This window comes from Oncorhynchus nerka, linkage group LG3 (assembly GCF_034236695.1).
Source record: "Oncorhynchus nerka isolate Pitt River linkage group LG3, Oner_Uvic_2.0, whole genome shotgun sequence".
In the NCBI taxonomy this organism is placed as follows: Eukaryota; Metazoa; Chordata; class Actinopteri; order Salmoniformes; family Salmonidae; genus Oncorhynchus; species Oncorhynchus nerka.
The window spans coordinates 26,750,559-26,764,861 of NC_088398.1; positions in this window are offsets into that span (position 1 = coordinate 26,750,559).

A 14,303-nucleotide genomic window follows, 5' to 3' on the forward strand; every position below is an offset into this window, starting at 1 on the left:
TTTCATATTTTTAACAAGAGTAATAATTAGTATATTACATTTACGCAAATCATGAATGCTTTTAAAAATATACCCCCCCCCCCCCCCCCAATAGTGATCGACTATCGAGGATCGCTATGGGGCGCACACACACACACACACACTCTCTCTCTGTGTGGTTACAGTAGGCTAACGTATGTCAAGGGTTTTAGGAACAGCAGTAACATCAGGCAGGACTTAGGCTACCAACTGCCTAGCCAGTTGTAGCTCAATCTTGCAACGATCACGTTCCCGCACTGACTGACTGTGTGGAGGCTCATTGATTTAGCCTACATGCTACACTAGTAAAGTTATATATTATATAGCTGTCAGCTATATTAGCCACAACTCAAACAAAGTTGGAAATTGTTGCGCCTCCGTCTGTAATTTTCTTCCCGCATGTTCTGCAAGTTGCAATCTGTTTTTATATCCGAAAATAATAATTTTGGGTATCATTTTTCCAAGGGCTCCTGAATTCACTCGCCAACGTTCCTGTGCACTGCCAGGCACAACATTTTCTCTGCTGGCACAATTTCATTGGCTGCTGTCCGATTCAAACTGTAATCTGTTAAATGAAGAGTTGATGCACTGCACACTTTTCTTAATAGCATCATTTTTAATATTTGGGCTTGGGGGAGGGTATCAAGTCAGATCGAGTCAAAAGGCTCAAGTTCAAGTCAAGTCACGAGTCATTGGTGTTAAAGTCAAAGTCGAGTTGCAAGTCATCATATTTGTGACTCGAGTCCAAATCATGTGACTCGAGTCCACACCTCTGCTAGGAACACAGTCTGGTGTAAATGAGACAGAATTAGAGTGAACCTGGGATTAAAATTCCTTAATTCAGAGTTTGTATGTAATACTGTAGGACCTAGTTAATCATAGAGAGATAAGTAAAAGAGACATAGAGAGCACAGGAGGTTGGAGGCACCTTAATTGGGGAGGACGGGCTTGTGTTTATGGCTGGAGTGGAATAAGTAGAATAGTATCAAACCATGGTTTTCATGTGTTTGATGCCATTCCATTAGCTCCGTTCCAGCCATTTTCATGAGCCGTCCTCCCCTCAGCAGCCTTGTGACAGAGAGAGGTTGTAACGGTTTTCGTCGTCTGAAGAAGAGGAATCGGACCAAAGCGCAGCGTGGTAAGTGTTCATGCTTTTTATTGAAACTGAACCCTAACAAAAATAACAAAGAGAATAACCGAAACTGAAACAGTCCTGTAAGGTGCAAAAGACTAAACAGAAAATAACTACCCACAAAAACCATGTGGGAAAAAGCTACCTAAGTATGGTTCCCCATCAGAGACAACAATAGACAGCTGTCCCTGATGGAGAACCATACCCGGCCAAAACAAAGAAATACAAAAACATAGAAAAAAGAACATAGAATGCCCACACAAATCACACCCTGACCAAACCAAATAGAGACATAAAAAGGCTCTCTAAGGTCAGGGCGTGACAAAAATCAGTTTTTCACAATTCCTGACATTTAATCCTAGTAAAAATTCTCTGTTTTATGTCAGTTAGGATTACCCCCACAACATGATGCTGCCACCCCCATGCTTCCCGGTTGGGATGGTGTTCTTCAGCTTGCAAGCCTCCCCCTTTTTCCTACAAACATAACCATGGTCATTTTGGCCAAACAGTTATTTTTTTGTTTCATCAGACCAGAGGACATTTCTCCAAAAAGTACAATCTTTGTCCCCATGTGCAGTTGCAAACCATAGTCTGGCTTTATTATGGCAGTTTTGGAGCTGTGGCTTCTTCCTTGCTGAGCGGCATTTCAGGCTATGTCGATATAGGACTCATTTTACTGTGGATATAGATACTTTTGTATGTGTTTCCTCCAGCATCTTCACAAGGTCCTTTGCTGTTGTTCTGGGATTGATTTGCACTTTTCACACCAAAGTTGTGTTCATCTCTAGGAGACAGAACGTGTTTTCTTCCGGAGCGGTATGACAGCTGCGTGGTCCCACGGTATTTATACTTGAATGTGGTACCTTCAGGCATTTGGAAATTGCTCCCAAGGGTGAACCAGACTTGTGGAGGTCTACAATTATTTTTCTGGGGTCTTGGCTGATTTCTTCTGATTTTCCCATGATGTCAAGCAAAGAGGCACTGAGTTTGAAGGTAGACCTTGAAATACATCCACAGGTACACCTCCAATTGACTCAAATTATGTCAATTAACCTATCAGAAGCTTCTAAAGCCATGACATCCTTTTCTGGAATTTTCCAAGCTGTTTAAAGGCACAGTCAACTTAGTGTATGTAAACTTCTGACCCACTGGAATTGTGATACAGTGAAGTATAAGTGAAATCATCTGTAAACAATTGTTGGAAAATTTACTTGTGTCACGCACAAGGTAGATGTCCTAACCGACTTGCCAAAACTATACTTTGAAGAAATGTGTTGGAGTGGTTGAAAAAATGAGTTTTAATGACTAAGTGTATGTAAACTTCCGACTTAAATTGTATGTCTGGTGTTAGCTAGGGGGGTAAAGGTCGTTAATGTCAACACATCCGTCAGTGCTGCCGTGAACAGCATCACAAGAGACATGCCGAACAGGAGATGTATAAAAAAAGACATAATTTATGCAATTTCAATGTTGTTTGAGTTGCTTTGTATATCACCAAATTTGCTTGAGATGATGTTACTGCAACACTGCTAAATACATCCAAGTTTCTTGACCTAATCATTTCAAAGAGCTATCAGTCAATGTGAGCTCATACATTTAGGCTGCAGTACCCAGTACATACACTCAGCCTGTCTTTTCAAACTTCCTGGTAAATGTATACTGTTTTCTGTGTATGATGAATTATGGTGATGATGATGATTTTATGTTTTCATGTGACTGTTTTTTCTGTAAAATGTCCATCCCTGGATGCAAAATAAAATGTTGTTCTATTCTATAGCATATTCTCCAGCACAGTTCAACACTTTTGATTCTGAAAGCACTTTATGATGAAACATGACACCATTTTCTATTAAATACTGTATGTATTTTTAGATGGCATGATTAAATCAGGTAGAAATATTGCAGCACACAATTATTATAATTATTTCACATTGTGCACTATTCACTTTTCCAGATGAGGATTATGGTTGAAGTAACCTGTAAGTGTCACGCCCTGACCTTAGAGAGCCTTTTTATTTCTCTATTTGGTTAGGTCGGGGTGTGATTTGGGTGGGCATTCTAGTTTTTCTATTTCTTTGTTGGCCGGGTATGGTTCCCAATCAGAGGTAGCTGTCTATCGTTGTCTCTGATTGGGGATCATACTTAGGCAGCCTTTTTTCCACCTTTAGTTTGTGGGATCTTGTTTGTGTGTAGTGGCTTTCTGCACTGCATGTAGCTTTATGGTCGTTTTTGTATTCTGTTGTTTTTTCGGTGTCATTTAAATAAAAGTAAAATGTACGCCTACCACGCTGCACCTTGGTCCAATCCATCTCTAAATGATCGTGACAGTAAGAGAAGTGGTTATGTTCTTTTCATGTAGAGAAATATCAATGTGCTGTGTTTTAGAGCGTTTAACATGTCAAGGGGATCCCTGGGGACTGGAAATGTAATACGATCTCACCATCCTCTACAAAAAGATGGACACTGTGGAGTGTACACTTTGTTGGTAAGAAATTGCAATACTATCTCGCCATTGTTATGTATTCATGAACTTTTAGCTTTGATTCAAATTGACTTTGCAATACCTATGGTGATATCATTGAGGCATATCAGCAGTAACCTTTTGCAACCTTTTCTCCTGACTCATGCTATTATTTCAGTTCGCCAGGGCTGCACCTCATGAAATATTATTTCAAAAATGACCTTTACCGCTGAATGTGAGGGAAAGCAACTCACTCATCTTCAGATAATGTTTTTATCATTTATCTGCAGATAATCGATGTCTGGAGCTCATAAAGCAGTAGTAACAGTATGCAGATCAGGGAGCCAAATGAACGGCTCTTTCAGAGATGCGAGTCGGTTCCAGACGTTCACCAAAAAGAGCCATTCAAAACGAGCCGCTCGTTCGCGAACGACCCATCCTACTGCACATGTTATTAACAGGGTGTGCTGTGATTTTAAAATGTAAGCTATTGTACTCATTTATCAGCTGTTTACAACAACTTCTTCCACGTTCACTTACCTTTATATTATAGCTCTCAGGAATTGTTGCAGAGGTGTCAGCTACTCAATAATATACACTTATGTCATATTCCAAATGTATATCTCTATCTCCTATGTTAGGTCAAGTGTCATGGCTGTTATGGCCATTATCATCAGAAGCACCTATTAAAAGGCAGTTCTCATGTGTGCCTTCTGTGTAAAATAACAACTTTGTTATACAATCATATATTTATGGGCATGTTTGCAAATGAATAGGTAACACTTTACAATAAAGATACATTAACAAACATGTATTAATGCAGTAGTTCACCTGTATTTATTTAATTTTATTATTTAACCTTTATTTAACTAGGAAAGTCAGTTAAGAACACATTCTTATTTACAATGACGGCCTAGGAACAATGGGTTAACTGCCTTGTTCAGGGGCAGAGCAACAGATTTTTACCTTGTCAGCTCGGGGATTCGATCCAGCAACTTTTTGGTTACTGGCCCAACGTTCTAACCACTAGGGTATAAACCCTTTAGTAATGCATTTAAAAAGCATGAAGCATTTTAATATATTAGCTTTAGTATTAATAACAGGGCTGGCGCTAGCGTTTTGGAACACTAAGCAAGATTTGGTTGCAGTTTAAAAGCAAGTTTTCTGCAGTTCTACACATTTTACCGTGGGAGGAAATAGATTTTTGCAAAAATGCTACTCATTTTGAAATGGGGCAGATACATTTTTATAGTTTGAAATGCTACACATTTGCTAGCTGACATGGCTAATTGAGTGGCTGTCATTGACTGACAAAACAAGAGACACTGCTGAGGCACAACCACATTTCCAACCTGCACCTTGTGTATTCTCCTATTATAACTCTCAACAGTTGAAACCTGACTGGCCCTGATTAATAAAGACACTATTAAACTATAAATAGTACTATTTGTTCATATGAATAAAAGGGTGAATTATTATAAATATTTAACCTGAAATCAATAATGAAATGAACATGAAGCAGGTTCTAGCAATAGGTAACTCTTCCTCATGTCACACTGCTGCTGAGATTCTGAGTTTGATTGACCTGAAGCAACTCGTTGACGCCCTCACGCACACCCGTGGGCACATACTTGACCTGGTCATGACTGACTCCACCCTCATCAACAACATGTGTCTGACTGCAAGGTTGTCGTACTGGACTTGACATCCCTTCCCCCTCTAACCAAGTCCATGTGTCGCATGCGTTTCCAGGAAATGGAAGAACATCGACGCTGCCAACATGGCAGAGGACTTCTTGAACCTGTCTCCTTCTAGCTTTCTTTTTGTCAGTGGATGAGATTAAACTGTGGATTTTTACAACCAATCCCTGAGCAGTGTGCATGACCTCCATACCCCCATAAAAACAAGCTCCATGGTTTACTCCAGGAACTGAGAAACATGAAATCCACTACTGGACACATCCTGGAGCGGCGTCTCAGAAACTCGGGCCTCACTGTCCACAAACTGGCCTTTCCAGAGCATCAAAGGGCCTATTCCAAAGCACTGAAAGAGACACGGTTGATGTTCTACTCCAACCTCATTAATACAAATCCTGGAAACTCAAAGCACCTGTTTTCGACCATAAACCATCATTTCAAACCACAGTCCAAGTCCCCCGTCGAAACAACAGAAGAGCAGTGTAACAGCTTAATATCCTTTTTTTCTCTCACCAACATCACCTCAGCCTCTCTCCTGCTTCTTTGAAGTCACCCAGGGAAGTATTGAGAAAACTATCTTCAGAATGAAAACCTCCTCCTGTACCTTGGATCCTATTCCAACCGCCCTGCTCAAGTCATGCACCTCTGCACTCAGCCCTCTAATAACCCAGTCCCTCCAATCTGGCAGTGTCCCGCCTGCTTTTAAGACCTCAGTCATCAGCTCCCTTGTAAAGAAGCCCACCCTGGACCCAGAAGTGCTGGCCAATTACAGGTCAATATCCATCCTGCCCTTCCTCTCCAAGGTTTTGGAAAAGTGGTTTCTGTACAGCTCCGGGACCATCTTAATCAGAACAACTTATTTGAGAAGTTACAGTCAGGCCCTATTCAGGGTCACCAATGACCTGCTGATGGCTCCTAATGTAGGATGTCTCCTGATCCTCCTGTAACGCCTCTGGGACACCACTGGGCTACCTGGAGCAGCTCTGAGCTGGTTTCACTCCTACCTCTCAGACAGGACTGAGTATGTGTCGCTAGGTGGGTCCACCACGTCACCTGCGGTTAAGGATCTGTTCTTGGACCCATCCTGTTCGTCCTGTACATGTTACCCTCGGTCGTGTCATTAGCCGGCGTGGAATCTCATTCCACTGCTATGCTGATGACACCCAGCTGTATGTAAAAACTGGCCCTCTGATGCACGTGCCCGTCTGAACGCCTGCCTTAAGGAGATAAGGGCATGGATGAAGCAAAACTTGCTTAAACTGAACAGCAGCAAAACTGAGGCCCTACTTATTGACACACCCCCACCAGGTCCGGTACTCACCATTAACACACCTCACCATTGAAGGACAGAACATCCCTCTCTCCCCTTCAGTTTCCAATCTGGGTGTAAAGCTCCATTCCTCCCTGACCTTTGACAGCCACGTCAAACAACTGTGTAAAGCGTCATTCTATCACCTCAAGAACATTGCCCAACTTCGTCCCACCCCCCTCACTCAGTCTGATGCCGAGAAGCTGGTCCATGCCTTTATCTCCACAAGGCTGGACTTCTGCAACGCACTCTACTGGTGCTGACTAAATGTACTCTGTACAGTCACTTTGTGACTCAAACAGTCTTTTCTTAACTGAAAGGAGATGTATTCCTTGCAGCCTGTAGCACTTTGACTGCATTTGAAAGTCTGACCAGACCACATGTAAGGAAACAAATAATATCTCGCAGCTTTGTCCTTGGGACATGCAGAAGTGCATGTTTTAAATGATGCAGGTTAAACTATCTCTTTGACCAAATTCAGAAATGTATTTATCTTTATCATTGTCAGCTGACCTCTGATGTTGAAGAGCTGTTCAGATTTTGCAGCAGTGCACAGCAGGTCAGTCAATTGCACTATAGTCAGTTGCACTATAGTCAGTTGCACTATAGTCAGTTGCACTATGTTTACTTTTGGCAGGTACAAGGAGGGAATTGCACATATTGTGCATGTTGACGATCTCGCAAGGTAGACGATGGCCTGATTGGTTGATGGACATGTTGGTCCAGGGACAACATAATAGAGACTACACAGGAATGTGTCCTACTTGGTGAAATGATGATGTGCTATGAGCATTAGCCTTAGCCAGTTGAATGTATGCGAACGGCTAACTGGCTAACCGGCTAGGCTACTACATCCCTACTAGTGACACAGGTACAGGTGCAATGCAGGAGAGGTATGTAGCAAGTGGAACCTCTAAAATAAATACTAGATCATAAGGAATGCTGCAATTGAGAAAGTCTAATACTCCATTTTGATTTGAGCACTGACTTATCATTTTCGCTCTGATAATTTTTGTTCACTGTCAAAACTCAAAGCCCGTATAAGAATAATACTTTCTATCTTTATTGCCTGCCCTTCATCCTCCCTTCATTTCCTTTCTCAACCCTGATTTTCACCCTCGCTTCCTGTCTCAAATCCCTCTTTATTCTTATCCCCCCTCTCTGCATCCCTTTCAGAGAATGTCTTATGCAATGGGAGAGTGGTGTGTTGTAAATGTAATCTGTACTAGATGACGCTCCTGTTAGTCATCGTGAGAGAGAGAGAGAGAGAGAGAGAGAGAGAGAGAGAGAGCGAAGACAGAAATGAAGGAGGGAAGGAGGAAGGAGAAAGAGAGTGAGAACTAGTTGAACTCTAAATCCTCTTAGTGTCTCGAAATGTCTCTACCATTCATCTCTCTCTCTCTCTCTCTCTCTCTCTCTCTCTCTCTCTATCCCTTTCTCTATCTCTATACCTTTCTCTGAACAAGGTGTGTATTTGCATATGATCACGACTGAAGGATTACCCAGCATCTATTACCTCACTGAATACCCTTGTTGTATTATAGTGACCTATGTACTAGCAGTGGATACTGTAGCCTAAGGATTCTCTCTCTTTCTCTCTTCCTCTCTCCTTCTTTCTAAATCTCACTATGCCCTTTCTCTCAGCTCTCGCTCTCACCTCCCCCTCTCTTTCACCCCCCTCTTTCTCTCTCCATCCCCCAGCTCCTTATATGCCCTCTCTCTTGATCATCTACTCTCTCCCCCCTTCTTCCTTTCTCTATTCCCCCATATTTCTTACTCTCTCCCTCTTCCTCTTTCTCTCCCCCTCACTTTGTTTCTCTCCCTATACCCTCTCCATTTTTCAGCCCTCCTGCAAGGTCATTCCCAAGGACAGCCTGCTCCCAGCATCTCCTCTTTGATTGGCTGCTGGGACTTAAAGGGACAGCTCCCCGCTGAGCACATGGCATGTCTTGAGCTCGCCTACGGTTAGGCACATCACTCCCAAGGCTGCTTACCGTACATGGCTCAGCCCACGAATGCACACACAGTACATAAATGCACGCACACACGCACACACACACATACACACACATGTAATACATGTATCACTAGCCACTTTAAACTATGCCACTTTGTTTACATACCCTACATTACTCATCTCATATGTATATACTGTACTCGATACCATCTACTGCATCTTGCATATGCCGCTCTGCACCATCACTCATTCATATATCTTTATGTACATATTCTTCATCCCTTTACACTTGTGTGTATAAGGTAGTCGTTTTGGAATTGTTAGTTAGATTACTCGTTGGTTATTACTGCATTGTCGGAACTAGAAGCACAAGCATTTCGCTACACTCGCATTAACATCTGCTAACCATGTGTATGTGACAAATAAATTTGATTTTGATTTGATTTTTGACACACACACACACACTGAAAATACACACACAGCCCTGTCATTCAAATCATGTCTAAGGCTCCTGAACATACATGGCATACCATCGCACACCTAGGACGATTGTCAGCAAAACACATATACAACACACACTCAATGCATGATAGTGTTAAGGACACACTACAAACACTCAAAACAGACACCAAACACTGTCTTTACAATAACTAGCAGTAACACATCATCAGCTCAACAGACCTAGCATCAGAAAGCAAACTACTCCATACCAACTATGGAAGATCCCAAACTAAGATCCCAACTAAGTGGCTCCTAAATAGCCAGACCCAAATTCTGTTGTCGTTTGCAGAGTCATTAGCAGAAAACAAGGGAGTGAAACACTGTTGATCGAGAAATGGAGAATCCAAATGGAATCCGTAATGTTGAGTTGGTTGAAATGGATCAGGGTTTTAGCCAGCTCATTTTTCTTGAGTAGAGGTCAAAAGTTCACTTTGTTGAGTAATCTTACTTAATATACTTTTTTCCCTTATTCATGGTATAGATATTAGCTAACACCACATACCGTATTTGGATCCAATTGACATTAAATCAAATGAAATGTATTTATAAAGCCCTTTTTACATCAGCAGATGTCACAAAGTGCTTATACAGAAAACCCAGCCTTAAACCCCAAAGAGCAAGCAATGCAGGTGTAGAAACATGGTGGCTAGGAAAAACTCCCTAGAAAGGCAGTAACCTAGGAGGAAACCTAGAGAGGAACCCGACTGAGGGGTAGCCAGTCCTCTTCTGGCTGTGCCCGCTTATAGATGGATTAGCTGACAACTTCACGAAAGCCACGTGAGCTCTTCAATGGGGCAGAAGTCAGCGTGTTGATTCCGGATGGCCAGATAGCAATCAACAATTACAAAAAGCTAAAAATGGTAGGTTGCTCGTTTCAGCTAATTTTATCTTGTTCTTGTTTTGACTGACTGTCTATGCTGCTGTGACAAAAATTCCCTAGCTAGTTAACCAACAACTGTAATGATGTATTGTGCCAATTTATTTATGTTTTCGAAAAACATTGGAGACGAAATATAGCTTACATGTTGTAAGCCTGTCTGTTTTTTCTGTTTTGCCCCATAGTTGCGGACGGTTCGGTTTTGTTGCTAAACAACCAACCCATCTATAAGGTTGGCAGGTTTTCCGGAATGACTTGGCCTGGGAGACATTAAATTGGTTGTGTGTGCTAGCAGTTGTAATCGACTTTGATTAGTAGTCTGAAAGCAAGATCATTCGCAACAGATAGGCTATAGGGATTCTATGAAAAACTGTTGCAGTAAAAATGGGACAAGGGTATCATGTGTAGATAGCAAATCTGAGCACTCAACGTTCTAGTAAATACAATTGAAGTCTGAAGTTCACATACACCTTAGCCAAATACATTTAAACTCAGTTTTTCACAATTCCTGACATTTAATCCTAGTAATAATTCCCTGTCTTAGGTCAGTTAGGATCACCACTTTATTTTAAGAATGAGAAATATCAGAATAACAGTAGAGATAATGATTTATTTCAGCTTTTATTTCTTTCATCACATTCCCAGTGGGTCAGAAGTTTACATACACTCAATTAGTATTTGGTAGCATTGCCTTTAAATTGTTTAACTTGGGTCAAACATTTTGGGTAGCCTTCCACAAGCTTCCCACAATAAGTTGGGTAAATGTTGGCCCATTCCTCCTGAAAGAGCTGCTGTAACTGAGTTAGGTTTGTAGGCCTCCTTGCTCGCACACACTTTTTCAGTTCTGCCCACAACTTTTTTATAGGCTTAAGGTCAGGCCTTTGTGATGGCCACTCCAATACCTTGACTTTGTTGTCCTTAAGCCTTTTTGCAACAACTTTGGAAGTATGCTTGGGGTCATTGTCCATTTGGAAGACCAAGCTTTAACTGACTGACTGACGTCTTGAGATGTTGCTTCAATATATCCACATAATTTTCCTTCCTCATCTATTGACCATGTGCAGTTGCAAACCGTAGTCTGGCTTTTTTTATGGCGGTTTTGGAGCAGTGGCTTCTTCCTTGCTGAGCGACCTTTCAGGTTATGTTGATATAGGACTTGTTTTACTGTGGATACAGATACTGTTGTACCCGTTTTCTCCAGCATCTTTACAAGGTCCTTTGCTGTTGTTCTGGGATTGATTTGCACCAAAGTATGTTCATCTCTAGGAGACAGACCTCGTCTCCTTCCTGAGAGGTATGACAGCTACGAAATTGATGAATTTGTCTTCAGTGTCTCAGTAGTGTCTCGAAGCTCATGTTTGAAACAAGAATGACACTGCACCAAAAGCAAACTAACATTATTAAACATTGTTTAACAGTAAAGATACTGTACAGTGAATTGAGAAAATATTCAAACCCCTTCCCTTTTTCCACATTTTGTTACTTTAGTCTTATTCTAAAATAGATTTTTAATAAAAATGTATCCTCATCAATCTACACACAATACCCCATAATGACAAAGTGAAAACACATTTTTACAAATATCTACAAATGTATTAAAAATAAAAAACATAACTTATTTACATAAGTATTCAGACCCTTTGCTATGAGACTCGAAATTGAGCTCAGGTGCATCCTGTTTCCATTGATCATCCTTGAGATGTTTCTACAACTTGTTTGGAGTCCACCTGTGGTAAATTCAATTGATTGGACATGATTTGGAAAGGCACACACCTGTCTATATAAGGTCCCTGTCACGATCGTTGGAAGCACACTCGGACCAACGTGCAGCGTGATCTGGGTTCCACATCATTTTTATTTCAAAGTAAGTGAACCACACAACAAGACAATAAAGAAGAAACGAAACGTGACGACAATGGAGTGCTACACAAACAATATCCCACAAACACAGGTGGGAAAAATTCTACTTAAATATGATCCCCAATTAGAGACAACAATTACCAGCTGCCTCTAATTGGGAATCATACAAATCACCAACATAGAAATACTAAACTAGAACCCCACATAGAAAATATAAACTAGAATACCCCCCAGTCACGCCCTGACCTACTATACCATAGAGAAACAAAGGCTCTCTATGGTCAGGGCGTAACAGTCCCACAATTGACAGTGTGTCAGAGCAAAAACCAAGCCATGAGGTGGAAGGAATTGTCCATAGAGCTCTGAGACAGGATTGTGTCGGGGCACAGATCTGGGGAAGGGTGCCAAAGACTTTTTGAAGCAATGAAGGTCCCCAAGAACACAGTAGCCTTCATCATTATTAAATGGAGGAAGTTTGGAACCACCAAGTGTCTTCCTAGAGCTGAGCAATCGGGGGAGAAGGGCCTTGGTCAGGGAGGTGACCAAGAACCTGATGATCACTCTGACAGAGCTCCAGAGTTCCTCGGTGGAGAAGGGAGAACCTTGCAGAAGGACAACCATCCCTGCAGCACCCCACCAATCAGGCCTTTATGATAGAGTGGCCAGACGGAAGCCACTCCTCAGTAAAAGGCACATTACAGCCCGCTTGGAGTTTGCCAAAAGGCACCTAAAGGACTCTCAGACCATGAGAACCAAGATTGAACTATTTGGCCTGAATGCTAAGCTTTACGCCTGGAGGAAACCTGGCACCATCCCTAAGGTGAAGCATGGTGGTGGCAGCATCATGCGGCAGGGTAGCCTAGTGGTTAGAGTGTTGGACTAGTAACCGGAAGGTTGCAAGTTCAAACCCCCGAGCTGACAAGGTACAAATCTGTCGTTCTGCCGTTCTGCCCCACTGTTCCTAGGGCGTCATTGAAAATAAGAATTTGTTCTTAACTGACTTACCTAGTTAAATAAAGGTAAAATAAATAAAAGTGTTTTTCAGCGGCAGGGACTGGGAGACTATTCAGGATCGAGGGAAAGATGAACGGAGCAAAGTACAGAGAGATCCTTGATGAAAACCTGCTCCAGAGCAGACTGGGTCGAAGGTTCACCTTCCAACAGGACAATGAACCTAAGCACACAGCCAAGACAACGCATGAGTGGCTTCGGGACAAGTCTCTGAATGTCCTTGAGCGGCTCAGCCAGAGCCTGGACTTGAATCCGATTGACATCTCTGGAGAGACCTGAAAATAGCTGTGCAGCGACACCCCCCCCTTAATGTGATAATTCAGTTTAGTATTTTTTTATACATTCTCTAAATAAATAAAACCGTTTTGGTTTGTCATTATGGGGTATTGTGTGTAGATTGATGAGGGGAAATAACAATTTAATCAATTTTAGAATAAGGCTATAACATAACAAAATGTGGGAAAAGTCAAGGGGTCTGAATACTTTCCAAATGCACTGTGCTAGTCGAGTCACACTAAAGTCAGTTAAGTGTAAGAATTGCAGCGATTGGAGTAGAGAGGAGGCAGGGAATGGAGGCTAGACAGGATGAGAGAGTACAGCTGAGTTGTGCTCCTTTTGCTGCAGTGGTGGTTCTGAAAGGACAGCTACACGAGAGAGGAGGAGGGAGAGAGGGAGGGGATGAGATGGGAGAGAAGAGAGAGAGGTGGGGAAAATGTCTGGGACCAGATGTAGAGTTTAGCAGCAGGGGGGAGAGGGGGGTTAATATTTGGAGCTGAATTTGTCTAAATCTGTCTTCTGAAGACATCAACTAGTAGGCTACTGTTGCATGTGTTTGGCGCCATGCTCTCCCTGTGAGTCTTTTAGCTCATTATTAATCCGATCGACACTTTAGATCTCTACCCTAAACTCCTCCTGGATTCCCCTTGTCCCCGTCCCCCGTCCCCCACCGTCCCTCACTCCTTCCGTCTCACAAGCGATCATCCCTCTGTCTTTTCCCACACACGTTCGACACTCATCCTCCGCCACTCCTCCTCTTTCCTCGTCCCCTTTTTTTGGGGGCCTTTGCTCTCTCTTGTGATACTTTCGTTCCACGGCAACATTAGCCCTAATTCAACTGTCCCATGTCACACTTTTCCGTGTGACTTCATCCCGTGTATGATTCATCGTGGGGTCTTTTGTGCTCCTCCTCTCCATCTCTTAATAATAATAAAAAATGGTTAAAAGTATATGTACATCCTTTCCTATAAACAGTTCCTTCATACAAGCTCTTTTACATCCCAAAAAGAAAAGCAGAAGAACATTTATTCTATTGGCCCAGCCCTTTATCTCTGTCATCCCCTTCTCTCATTCATTCCGTCATTTGACACAGTCCTTTGTACCCCATGATCTCACTCCCTTCCTCTTTTTGTCCATCTCTCTCTGTCTCTCTCTTCCTCTGTTCCTCCCCTCCCCCTGTTCTGGACGCTGTGAGTGGAACATA